The sequence below is a fragment of the Ambystoma mexicanum genome, chromosome 1q (assembly GCF_040938575.1).
Source record: "Ambystoma mexicanum isolate Mex_15411 chromosome 1q, UKY_AmexF1_1, whole genome shotgun sequence".
In the NCBI taxonomy this organism is placed as follows: Eukaryota; Metazoa; Chordata; class Amphibia; order Caudata; family Ambystomatidae; genus Ambystoma; species Ambystoma mexicanum.
The window spans coordinates 89,632,639-89,646,837 of NC_090922.1; the positions used below are offsets into that span (position 1 = coordinate 89,632,639).

Below are 14,199 nucleotides of genomic sequence, written 5' to 3' on the forward strand. Positions count from 1 at the left end.
GGAATCTGCAGTACTTGCGCTCGGCAAAGGCACAATCTTCGCGACAGTTGAGATGGGCTCTTTTCTTTGCTGAGTACGATTTTGTTATCACATTTCGGCCTGGTATCCGTAATGGAAAGGCCGACGCTCTGTCCCGAATTGGTAAAGGAGAAGAAGCTTACAGTGCCACAACTCCGGTGGAGATAATTCCAGTCGAAAATGTGCTTGGAGTCATGGATGTTACAGATTCTTTATTTGAAGAATTGAGGGCTGAAATCAAAGCCAATATCAGTGCAGCAGAGTTGCAAAAATGGGCATCTGAGAAGGAACATTGTTATGTGCAGGAAGAATTGCCCTTTTTTAAGGGGCGACTTTTCTTGCCAACTCAAAAGCTACGAGAGCAGGTGATTGCAGACTACCACAGTGCACTAATGGAAGGACATCCGGGAGTCACTAAAACCTTAGAAAGAGTCAAGAGATCGTATTGGTGGCCAACCTGGCGTAAGGATGTAATTCAATTCATCAAGACCTGTGGAGTTTGTGCTCAAAATAAATCGCAGAAAAAGAAACCTGCTGGTCTTCTCAAACCATTGGAGATTCCGCCTCTTCCTTGGCACACACTCTCCCTAGATTTTATTACAGACTTACCCAATAGTGAAGGATTTGACACCATCCTGGTGGTGGTGGATCTATTTTCCAAAATGGCACACTTTGTGGCATTGAAGGGATTGCCTACTGCGTCGGTCCTAGCCAAGGTATTTTTGGAAAACATCGTAAGGCTGCATGGCTTTCCTTCCATTGTGGTGTCTGATCGAGGAAGCCAATTTGTCTCTGAATTCTGGAAAAGATGTTGCAAGATGGTTCAGCTGGAGATACGTTTGTCCACAAGTTACCACCCACAAACTGATGGACAAACAGAACGCACAAATCAAACGTTGGAACAGTACCTCAGGTGCATGCTTCACCAAACTGACGACTCTTGGCAAAAAATATTGTGGATTGCAGAATATGCCTACAATAATTCCGTACACTCCTCGACTGGATTAAGCCCATTCTTCACTGTATATGGTAGACATCCACGAACCTCGGTTCATGATCCACCTGAATCTCTGGAAATGCCAGCTATAAAGACTCTGCATGACAATATAGTAACCGCTGTTCAACTAGCCAGAAAACAGTTGTGCTTGGCGAAGACTGCTCAGAAGAAGTTCGCTGATCAAAAGCGAAGAGACTCCCCCGAATACAAGGTGGGAGACTCAGTGTGGTTGGCTACAAGGAATCTGAGGTTGAAGGGATCCAGGAAATTTCTACCTAGATTTTTGGGTCCTTTTGCCATTGAGAAGGTCATCAACCCGGTGGCTATGAAATTGACACTCCCTAAACACATGAAAATTCATTCGGTATTCCACGTGTCCTTGTTGAAGGCTGTAAGTCCAAATACTCAAATTCAGGGTCCACCGGCTCCTATAATTGTGGAAGGTGACCAACCAGAGTACGAGGTTAAGGCTATCTTGGACTCTAAGATGGTTCGCAGAAAATTGTATTACCTGGTGGATTGGAAGGGTTATGGGCCGCAGGATAGAACCTGGGAACCCCTTGAAAACCTTCACGCGCCCCGATTAATTAAATCCTTCCATTTGAATAATCCTAGCAAACCAAAGGGAGAAGGTTTCACCTTGGGAGGGGCCTTGGGGGGGAATACTGTCATGATCACGGCAAAGGTTCCTAAAATTGCTTCCAAAAAGAATTGGTCTTCAATCTACCATTCGTGGATGTTAGGAAAAGACAACTCAGGGAAGTGTTAGGCATGGGTAGTACATCTTGACACTCAACAGGGCTGCCTGGGTTATGCTGGTAGCGTGCGCAGTGTAGGTCTAGTTGTTTTCTCTCTCCTCCTATTTAAGCCCCTCCCCTCGAGCATTCCCTGCTTCGCGTTCGGAAAGAATCCAGTCAACGCTTACCGCTGTCCAGCTTTAGGTCCTGTCACGTTCAGCGCCACTAGTCACCCTTCCTTTTCTGTCATTTTGGTTCCCTCTGCTCCCGTTATTTGTTTCCCCGGAGTTCCCTGTAATTCCTACAATTCCAGTCACAGAATTTTCCACAGTAGGGTCTTGGAACTCTAGTCACGGAATTCTTCCCTGTCACTCAGTTAGCCCCGTCACTTTCCAGACACAGAGCGGCTTCCATGGTTCAAGGGTTTCAGTCAGGATATTTCGCAAGTATCTTTTATTTTCCCTGAAGTGTCATGGTTTTTCATGGCATTGTAAAGTTCTGTGTTACGTTGTAATATTTATCTAAACACATGTTGCGCGCAATGTAATGGAGCCGGTTTTACGCTTCATTAGTTATTGAGCTTTCTTAGCTTTTGGTTTTAGTTGGTATGTGTTCTTCACACATTGTTTGCAACCAGCTTTTGATGACGCATTTTACTATTTTCAAAGGCTTGCACGTTCAGTGGTTGTGAGCGTTTTCCTGAGGTAAATTCGTTTCCTGTGGTGGTTCCACGAAAGCGTGTGTGTAGAAATTTTCCTCACATCCAAGTACTCCACTCAGCAATCTTTCCCAGCCCTATTCACCTGTGGGGGTCCCTTGGATTGACCAATAGTTTCAGCTACTTCAGTTTAGGCACAGTCGTCTAGGGTTCACACTCTTTATCAAGCCGTGTGAACATCTGTTCGAAGTACCTTCCCAGTTCATTTGAACTTTAGTAATAACGTCCTTCCTTGCCACTATAATTAGCGCCATATCCCTTCTTCAGAACTAGCGCCCCTGCACCGATGCAGGATGGAGAGCTAACAACACAAATTCCCAAGGTAATGAGAAAAGCTGAAGAATGACATTAGTGTTTTGGATTAGTTTAACTTCATTGAAGCGCTAGTCAAAATTCTTAGAATTCTCTTGTGTTTGTTCTAGGAACCTTTCATGGTATGTTGAAGGGAGATTTGGAGGCACACTAATTGAGAAAAGCTGTGTTACGTAGTTCCATCGTGAGTGTCCCCGCAGAGTCCAGGTAAGCGTTACAGGGAGCCATGCTCACCAGCCCAGCCGAACCAAGCGCACATAAAGCAACCAACCCATCGCAGAATAATCAAGGTAACGCAGGATTTTACCCAAGAGGAAGGGGTTTTTGAGGAAGAGGATGGCAGAGTAATCAAGGAGGTTTTCGAGGTAACCAGGGAAGATTTCAGAAAAATCAAAATGGCTTTCAGAACTCGCAGATGGGCGGTCTAGCTATGCCAGATGGACAGATGGCCCAACCACCGCCAGTGTGTTAGCTGTGTGGAATGTCAGGACATGTGGCGCGTATGTGCAGAAGCCAAGGCATGTCGCAAAACAGTCAAGGGATGGGGGCAGGCATGGTGAGTCAGCCTGCCATAACGCAACAGGGTGGTGCACAAAATTACACAGTGCAGCCGCAGGCGTCAGGCGTGCAGCAAGGTGCACAGCAAGTGGTTCGACCACCGAACATGGGAAACTTGCCACAGGGACAATCCCAGCAGGCACCACCGCAAATGTCACAGGGCGCTAGCTCCGGAGGGGGAGTCAACCCTGGGGGTGAGGGAAATCAACAAGCATACAGTGGGCCGAACTTATATATGAAGTAGGACAGCTCATGGGGGACTCTGATGTGCTCTATCCTCTCAGTGACACCAGACGCTAACAGGGAACCGAGGGTGAATGTCACCATAGGGGGTAAAGAATATTCCTTCTTAGTTGACACGGGTGCAACACACTCGTGCATACGAGAGGGCACATTTTCCTTGTCCGGCGAGGCTATAGATACTCAGAGTTTCACCTTAGCTCATATTAGAGTTCCCTTTACAGACGCACTCCCAGTCTCAGTGGGAGAACGCAAAATGAATGTATCCCTATTATATTCACGTCAGACCCCAGTAAATATTCTGGGCCGAGGCCTGATGACTAAATTAAACATGACCATCTCGTTTACCGAGAATGGTATAGTGTGCTCCACTCCAGGAATGCATTATTCAAAAGTGTGCAAAATGATCAGAGCATACTCAGGACGTTTAGCCATGAGAGCTGTACCGTTAGAGCCAGAAGTCTTTGCATATGGTGTGCGGGTGCTTATGGCGGGACTGCCAGGCCTCGCAGACAAAACTATGAGAACCCCTGATTAGTTTCTGTTCAGACCAAGAATACCCATGCACGAAGAGGAGGGACAAGTATTTCCCTTAATGATACAATCTGCCGCAGTGCGAGGGAAAGTGGTATTGGTCGAAGGATATGATGATGAAGGCAGACAATGGTGTGCGATTATCGCCATCGAAGAAGGGTATCAAGTGACTGACGTCACCAATGACGATCTGTTCCAAGAGCACCCTGACCTAGAGGAGAGAAGAGTGGAAGTAAGTCTCACATTTTGGGTCAAAATGATCAAACGGGAGGTGCCACAGAGAATGATGTTGGCACTGGTACATCCAGAATACTTTGATGACGACATGGCCCAAGTACCTGCCGCAGTATGGACTACAGTGCCCTATGACGTAGGTCTCCTGAAGGGGGCAGGTGAAGTGAAAATTAAACTGAAACCAGGAGCGATTTTGCCACGAGCGCGACAATATCCCATGTCCAGAGAAGGGGATGAAGGGATTGCGAAGACAATTTCCGCCATGATGGAGCAGGGCATCCTAGTAACGTCAGAATCACCTTGCAATACAGTGATTTGCCCTGTCAAAAAAATCAAAGGGAGGGTCTTGGTGTTTAATCCAAGATTTACGAGCATTAAACAATATAGTTGAAGCCGAGTTCCCTCTAGTCCCTATTCTATCCACAATATTGTGTAACATACCCACTGAGGCAAAATATTTCACAGTGATCGATTTGAAAAATGCGTTTTTCTCAATCCCCTTGCACCATGACTCTCAAGACCTGACGTCATTCACTTTCAGACAAATGCGCCTGAAAAGTGCGAGGTTGCCACAGGGGTATTGCGAGTCCCCGTCTATTTTCAGCAGAGTCCTGCAAATGGACCTAAGCAATATTGCGGTGGACAGTGTTGTTTTGCAGTATGTAGATCACATTCTGATCTGCAGCACCACTGAAGAGCAATGCAGGTGCGACTCTATCCAGCTATTGACTATACTGGCTGAGAAGGGATACAAAGTTGATACGGAAAGGTTGCAGTACAACAGGAGGTGTTGTACATAGGGCAACTGATCTCTCAAGCCGCGCACGATAAAACAAATGCAGAGCTTCTTAGGCCTGTTCAATTATGTCAGAGCATGGGTCTTCGACTACAGCTCGTATACCAAGCCCTTGCTTCAGGCTTTGAAGAAAGCCCAGGCAACAAAAGGAGAAATTGAATGGACTGAGGCAATGGAGAAAGTGTTTGCAGAACTTAAGGGGGCGATTTGTAAGGCCCCAGTTCTCGGGATTCCTAATTATGCAGAGGAAATTCTACCTGTTCTCACACTCTGATGGTAATTTTATGACGGCAGTGCTCGCGCAGCGAACCTCGCTGGGGCACAAACCCCTAGCATATTACAGCGGGAGTCTGGACCCGGTTATGAAGGGCCACTTCCCATGTGAACAAAATCTAGCTGCTGCCGCATTCGCTATCGAAAAGGCGTCATCCATCGTGATGGGGTGCTCCATGACATTGTATATTAAACATTCGCTGTTCGCCATACTAGAGAAGCCAAAGGGCACACTGACGTCTCAGAGAGCATCCGCCTATGAGGTGATTATCTCTAACCCATCGATCAAAATAGTGCGATGTAAAACTGTAAACCCTGCTACATTCATAGCTGAGCCAGTCACAGAGGGAGAACCTATACACGACTGTGTGAATTATGAGGAATTCTATGATGAGATCCCCAGGGTGACAGAAAATGCTGTGGCAAGTAGAGATCGTCTTTATTGACGGTTCTTCAAGAATCGACCAAGAAGACAGACAAAGGTATACAGGCGTGGCTGTGGTAAAACACCTAGCGAATGGAGAGTTCCGAGTACTCGTCAGTGGGCGAATACCCTCTCACTATTCTGCGCAAGCTGCAGAACTGCTGACACTGATACTCGCCATTGAGAATCATGCAGACCAGGAAGTAACTGTGTACAGTGACTCAGCCTATGCGACGTCCACAGTACATGCAGGTCTAGTGTGCTGGAAAAGGAGGGGCTAACTCCGAGCAGACGGCACGCCATTGCAACATGCAGCCTTATTGGACAGGCTGATAAAAGCACTACAGCTCCCAGTGGGCATAGTGGTCGTGAAATGCGCCGCCTACACCAAGGGGACAGATTTCGTGTCACGTGGAAATCATGAAGTGGACACGGAAGCCAAGCACATGGCATCCAAGAATGAAACAATCATGGACGTGGAGGTGGCACGTACCCATGAGCAGATGATGGTAGCGCAAGCCACACCAGAAGCCTATAGCAATATGGGGCAGACTCAGCTAATGGAGCTCCAGGGGGAGGCACCTCAGGAGGAGAAACATTTGTGGAAGCATCAAGGGTGTTCTTTAAACCCCTCTGACGGGTTGTGTAGGCAAGACAGCACTGGTAAACCAGTAATGCCTGTCGCCCTTCTAAAGGTAGCATTAGAACAACTACACTACCCCATCCACATGACAAAAGAAAATCTTGCTGCAGCGCTCGCAGAAGACTGGTTCACACCGAATTTAGCAGAGCATGTTGCATTTTTCATGGTGAACTACATTATCTGCCAGCAATTCACCGCTGGGCACACATTAAAAGTAGTGAGAGGAATCATTCCCGGACCGAATGGACCATTCCAGAACTTGCATATAGACTACGTCGACATGATTCAAGTGTGCAACGGGTACAGGTATTTAATTGTGGTGGTGTGTCCATTCTCTAGATGGATAGAAGCAGGTCCCTGTACACACCCCGATGCTACATGTGCTCCAAGTTGCTAGTAAGGGAAGTGTTCCCTAGATGGGGGTGTGCAAGGTAATGAGATCAGATAATGGGGCCCACTTTGTAAATTCAGTTTTCAAACAGATTAGCTTGTTGCTTGGTATAAAGCACAAGTTCTCGTCTGTGTATCATCCTGAGGGGAATGGGATATGTGAACGGATCAACAGCTTGCTTAAGGATAGGATAGCCAAGTTGAAGCTCACATTAAAGAAGGGACGGCTACACTGTCTACCATTGGCATTGTATGCACTTCGGAACCAACCAGGCTCCGACCATCATCTCACGCCGCACGAGATAGTTACAGGCAGAAGGATGAGGACCCCTCTTACCCCCCGAGATAGGGGTGGAAGCCCAGAGACTTGACTGATGAAGAAATAAGAGACTTTGTGAAAGCCAGCAAATTTGCACCAGAGGGAACAAGGTTCACATACCCTAAGAACGAAGAAGGTATGAAGGAAAATGGATCAACTGCAGCTCAAATGGACAATGTCAGCTAATGACATGAAACAAATACGAACATGTGAAAACAGCAGGGAGTTTGAAGGGAGTGATAAAAATATGGACTCCAAAGGCTCACACATTCACACCATCATGTAAAAATGCTGAAGACGTTGAGCATGACACCGAAGAATCAAAAGAAATGAATGCAAAGGAGGTTACAGAAGTAGTCGATGAACCGACCAGAGGGGGGGAGTGTAGAGGAGGTCCCAGACATGGCCTGCAAACCTTCCCCTCATTTCGAGGTACCAGGAGCGTACTCGCCAAGGTATGTGACGTATGAAGAGCAAATGTACCTACAAAGAGCTGCACTGGGACTCTGCCCAGTATACATCAGAAGATCCATACCGGTTGAAGCACCCATAAGCACACAACCCTGGGCAGCACGGTACCCTATCAGACAGCCATACCAACCGCTGATACAAAATGAGGAGTACCTGCAGACGGTCCATGAAGAGACCCAAAGAGCCCTAATGGAAGGCAGTGGAAATGTCTTAAGGGCCTGAACAGACTCGTGAATGAACAAAAGCAGCTATCGAAGATAACTCGCCAGTGTGAGTAATTGCGAAAATAAATGTAATGGACACAGAGAAGAGACAATATTAAAACGTGAGGAAACAGTGCTACGAGACAGGATGGAAGCAACCGACCTGTTAAACGTGTGTAAATAGGCTTGAAATGCAAGATGCTAAGAAATCGATACTGCTTGCAATGCTTAGTAGAAGATAGAGCGGCAAGCGCCAACCATATATCTACCTCAATAAGGCACATTATACAAGTGCGACTCCATTTTGTAAAAGCAGAAATGTACCCATGCTGCCAGAGGCCTGACAGGCCAAGTTTCGTAACCCAGCCAAAGGCAAGAGAGGGAGCGGAATCGAAACTCAACAAAGAGCGGCTCATGCCTAGGAAATCGAGGTCAACCAGAGAAGGGGAGGAGAGCATCAGCTAACAAGACTCCAACTTCAGAGCATACCAGCCTGCCTCATGAAGGTCAAGATAAGGGGGGTCCATGCAGGTGGTGAGGCTGAAACAGAATTAAATGCACTAAAAGCTGGAAACTGAAGCAGATTCATGGTGAACTAACACATGACCAGCCAGGCGCGAAGAAGTACCACCGCCTGATGTCATCCAGGACCCGAGGATGCCATAACTTTTCCCGATAAGAGACTACAGTTTCGAGGCCATCCTTAGCCAACTAACTGACACATAGCCCTAAAACACTGATTGATGGAAGGGAGGCAGGGTGAAACTTGGGACACCAGGCACAGGGGTGTCCATTCTGCATATGCTAATTAAAAGTGGAAATTTATGTCTAGGGGTGTAACCTGCCCAATCACAATGGACCAAGTTATCTGGAGTCCTATAGATACTGTAACCAATAGGACGTCATAGATGTAGTGACGTCTATCACGTGTGATGTAGAGGGATGGGCGTAGACGCCCACCCGATAAGAGTTATCCAATCTGAGGAGCAGCAGCGTGCCCATCAAAACGATCTATTTTCCTGCCTGCAACAACACCATACACTATAATTAGTCTTAAACCCTGTGTTTGCTTTATTTTCCTGCCTGCAACAACACCATACACTATAATTAGTCTTAAACCCTGTGTTTGCTTTTACATTATTATCACACAAAATGCAGGTTTTGAAACCCTTTATCGGACTAACTGGAAATGCTGCGCAGAGAGGGAACAATGCATAACCTTTCGAGGACCCACAGACTTGTCATCATAAGGTGCAGACTGAAATGATTGGTAAAATAAAAACCCACAGAACAGTGCATCCTCGCAGTGCAGAAAAAAAGAGCATTTTAACCTTAATTGGCTGAAGGAACAGTGTGCGTAGAATGCAGTTCTGGGATTCGTGCCGTATCTAAATGGCCATAAAACACCCGGAAGCAGGGAAAACACACACACTAAGATTCATTGCATTTTTGCACGCAGAAAAGTGACTTTGTGCACTTTTCAGCGCACAAAACTCCTGTAACCGATTCATGCATCAGACTTTTCGTGTCTTTCCAGGACTTTGTGTGGGTCCATCACATCTTTGTGTGCAGTCGAGTGTTTTGTGCGAGACCATGCAAGGTGTGGGACGGGCCTATGCAAAGAAATAAATAGGGGGCTGAACATGCATATTCCCCATTCTATGCGCAAAAGGAGGACAAACAAGGAATAACGTGTGCGTGTTGAGGGACGGGCCACACAAAGAAATTGCACGCCCAGTCAATCGCAAACCCAACCAAATTCATGGACTGTAACGCGCAACTTCACATCGGGAAAAGTCACACGCAAACCTTGTGATTTTAACGCCCATGATAGGTGGCGCAAAGTACCAAGAGCATAGGAACCAACGCGCAAAGGTAATATTTAAATAGAAATGTAGGGGTGACAGCACGTAGTTGAGGTGCCGCTTGGAATTAGGGGGTGATTGTATGCATATTAGCACGGTGCTGTCTTGAATTACAGGCATTCGTACACAGATCGGCTGGGGGCTACATTGAGTTATGGGGAATGGAGCACAGATTAGCAGGGTGCTGAGTTGGGTTACGGGGAGACCGTAGGCAGTTTTGCCGGGGTGCTGTCTTGAGTTGCGGGGGGATGGCCTGCAGCATTGCAGGGGTGCTGGATGGTGGTGTTAAGGTAGGTACAAAGGTTGGTATTTGTCGCTGGTTTTGGTTTGTGTGGGGGCCTGTTGTGGGCATTCCAGGTGCAACACGATTTTCTTTGCGCCTCGGTTTACTTTGTGGTCAGGAATCCAGGAATACACGGTATGCGCAAAGGAACATTTGCGTGCAAGTAGGCGCAAAGTTGTTTTACGTGCAAAGTACTTCGCAGGGACTTTTTGCTTCTTCTATGAATCAGGTCCATAATGGTTTGAAAACAGTCCTCCACATTTCTGGTTGGCAGTTGTATTTTAAGAAAACAAACAGTTTTAACATTAAACTGTTCAATTAAATATGTTTTAAAAGTGAATATAAGGTCCTTTGGGTAGTGTATCATGCAGTGGATAGGAAGCAGAGTAACTCTTACACCAAATAACGGAACCAACTCAGGAAGAAGGCAAGTTCATTTGTTTTACTATCAAGTGTCTAAAACAGGGAGTTACAACGGACATCAACGGACGTCGCACAGCATTCTCTCAAAGCATTTCATAAAAGATCATACTTATATAGTAAAACTGTGTCATACATGACGTCATACTATGTGGCAAATAAGAGAAACCTATGGGGTTGTGGTTGGCTCAAGGGGAACATCTAAGTATACTTTCTATATGGGATTGGCTTATGATTAGACATCTACTGTCTGGTGGGCAACTCATGCCTACCCATAATACAAGTCATTTTCAACAATTATTAGATACACAGTACATCATTGGCTCACAAACTATAAGGCCCTTCGTTATGTGGCCCTCTACAATTGGTTGGCATGCTCATGCCAGTCTGGAACATTCGGCTCACTAGCAGCACGTAAGCTCATACCTGAGGTGTCAGGAGGTGGACGGGACTGTACCTCCCCACCCAATTAGCCCAACATCTCTCATCACCCATGCCTTCTGCCATGAAGATTTTCTTTGAACTTGGCCTTGCAATGTAGTCTCGCCTCTGAGAATATAAGGGAGTGTGGGCATGCGCTTATCATAGTTCTGGAACTTAATGGTCAACTCTATTTCCATCCCTGGCTCACGTGACAGGCGACCGCAATTCAGCCCATTTTGCAGAATTCATTGTCTTAAATTAATAAAACTTGGCACTTATGGTGTTCTTTCTTTGCACCTTAACAAGGGATAATTCAGCATCTCACGTTACCGCCTTCAAGAATATATAACCAGTTTTGGCTGCTGTCAGCCTCGAAACCAGGCCAGACAGCCCTTCTCGATTCTTCCATGATCCCAGCTACTTCTTTGCTGCGACACAGCCTTCAGCTCTTCTCTCCATGCGTTTAAACTTACTAAAGTTGTGACACCGATGTCCAGCTTCTATATAATGGCGGCTACGCCTGCAGTCTATTTACTACGTATAGCCAGCTTCTATGATCATTTACTTAGTCTACTGGCATTACTGCATCTGTACAGTTATTGAATGATTTGCATTTTCTGCAGTGCTCTTCACACATGCAATCTTTATTTTGCATTTGAAAGTTTACTCGACTCTTTACTTTGTAATCAGTTTCTATAAGGTTCTTCTTCAGCCAGTCTTCTGTGTGCATCACGCTCGTCTCTAATGATGTCACCAGCTTCTTTTCTTGCTCTGTTCATATTTCTTCAGGGACTTCCTCCATGAAATTGTCATCTCTTCGCGAATACCTCTGATAGGGTTTTCTTAATGGATACCTTCTTGCAAAGATTTGCAGCGGAATGGTCACAACTGCAGGTGTCAAGCATGGCACAATTTCAGGTTTCTAGCATATAGGTGGGAGGGGGCGGGACTTCCTGTAGTGGCAGTTGGCTGCTCCTCTACAAAGGTTATGCACCAGCAGTGTTGATGTGGGCACCAGTAATTTCATAAAATTACTGCTGTTATTTTTCACTTTTCCAGCTGAGACATGCATTTTAAGAAGACACATGGTGTTCATATGTAACTGTTGAATGTAATATGTTTGTAAAGTTAGGCATAGGCAGTCTTAAACTGGGTTGCAGCAATTCACAAAAAATGACTGGTGTCATTTTAAAAGACATATTGAAATGAAAGGTTTAAAAACACATAATTGGAAAGCAGGGTCAGTATTACATTTTCCTCACACAGAAACTAAACATGTGTTTTGCAGCCTCTGTGTAGTGTCAGGACATTGTGGTGATTTCAGTGCCTCTGCTAAGGTTTCCTGGCTGGTACAGAATGTGACACTACAAAGTGTGTTCTCAAGGTTTAGCTGGTGCAGCCTCCAGTGTTACCTCAGTATGCCTCAAGCTCCACAATAGTTTCCTGGTTTGTATACAGTATGGCAAATCTTCAGTGTTGGTCCTGTTTAGTGTTAGGAGCACTGTTTCAGTGGGGCCAAAGGCCCAGGTGGTGTGTGGCTTCTGGTGGTGTGTTGGCCAAAGGTGGGTTTCTCAGACAGGTGGGGTGGTGCTTTAGTGCTGGCGGCTTTTGGCGGTGATGCGGGCTGCCTCTAACACAATGCATACTTGAAGGGGAGGCCCGTTCAGCTCTTTGCTGATGGAGGATAAGTGGTTGAATCTTCTTAGTTCTGTGATGAGACATGCTGCAGTGTGCTGGATTGCTTTCAGAGGAGCCAAGGTGACATCAGGGGTTCCTGCGACTAGGTTGCTGCCACCGTCCAGATGGGGGGATGGCCAAGGCTTGGACCACTTTTAGGAAAATCAGGCCAGACAGGAAAGGCTTGACCTTGCAGAGGAGCACCCGCTGGTAGCATGCTGTGTTGGGCTTCTTGGTGATGTGTGTTTGAATGAGAGCTCACAGTCAGTGGTAAAGCCAAGAGTTGTTGCGCTAAAAGATAGATGAGGCATGATTTTGTCCAGCTTCATGTCCTTTGGGCAATTCTAGACTTGGACTTGTGTGGTGGGGTTACCTCTGGAATTAATCTGGTCTTAGTCAGGTTGAGCTTCAGAAAAGTGCTTGACTTCTAGGCATGGATGAGGACTGTCTGTGTTTGAGTTGATGGATGCCATTGATGCAATTGGTCATTTGCTAAAGCTATGTGTCATCTGCGTATTTGTGTTGGAGAGTAGTTACCTCAGAGGCTCCACACAGAGGATGAAGATGACAGAGGGTAGGATGGAGTTGTGTTTAACTGCACAGGTTACTAGGCAGTGCTGGTATCTGTTGGGACTCATCTCGATAAATTGGTCTCTGTTGAGGAGGCAGGAGATAAACCACGGCAGGATTGTTCTATCAACGCCCATGAGCGTGGAGAGGATATTGAGGAGGGCTTTGTGGTCAACAGTGTTGAAGCCTGCAGAGGTCAAGGGTGATGAATAGACTGGGCTCCCCTTTGCCCATGTGGAGAGTGCCTTTTCTGAATTGTATATTGTTGGTCTGTGTGCTGCACTGTGGTCATAATACCGATTTGTAAACCTGTAAGAGATTGTGCTGAGTGATCCTTTGTGCAACTGGACGGTGACAGTCTTTTCATCAGTGATCCAACATTACGAGCTCAGTATTGTCAGTTTCTCAGTATCTTCACTGGCACAGTATTGTCACGGGTATTATCAGTGACTTAGCATTATTACATCAGTAGCATCAGTGCTCGTCATAATTGACTCAGTGCCATCAGGTGCACAGCATCAATGGCTGGGTGCTATTGGAGCCTCAACATCATCATTTAGTCAGTGTCATCAGCAGCTCTATGTCATGAGTGTATTGGTGTACTCAGTGTCTCAGTAATATCACAGGGAATGATTCCCATTGGTTGCACATGAACAAGGACATGGTATTATCACTGCCTTAATATTACCAGTGACTCAGAGTCATCAATGCCTCCGTGGCTCTATAAAGCATTATTTGATCAAATGAGATATGTTGCACTAAGTAATTAATGTTAAACAGAAAAAATAAAATAGGCAGAGAAAACCTGCTTGCTGTAATCTTTATTGAAAACGAAATAATGTAATGCAAAGGGGCTTCTGTATGTATGCTGCCATGTCCCAAGAAAAGGACAAATGTTAGGTCATTTACCATATTAGGATATGTATTATAGATGAAACCATACCTGTTGACATACCTATACTGTATCAGGCTGCCATTACAAATAAACATTACACAATGGGAATGTTTTCTTTTTACGTGTAATATTGAAATAGAACTAACATTTTAACTAAAGAGGTTTGTTTATACAGAAGTTAGCTTTTTTGTGAACCAGG

The 14,199-nt window shown here is 45.8% G+C and overlaps 1 protein-coding gene across 3 annotated transcripts in view; it reads right to left on the reverse strand.

The window, feature by feature from the left end:
- The window catches only part of CPNE7 (copine 7), a 1,149,025-nt gene that overhangs the window by 874,028 nt on the left and 260,798 nt on the right, over nt 1–14,199 (reverse strand). The window lies entirely within an intron of this gene.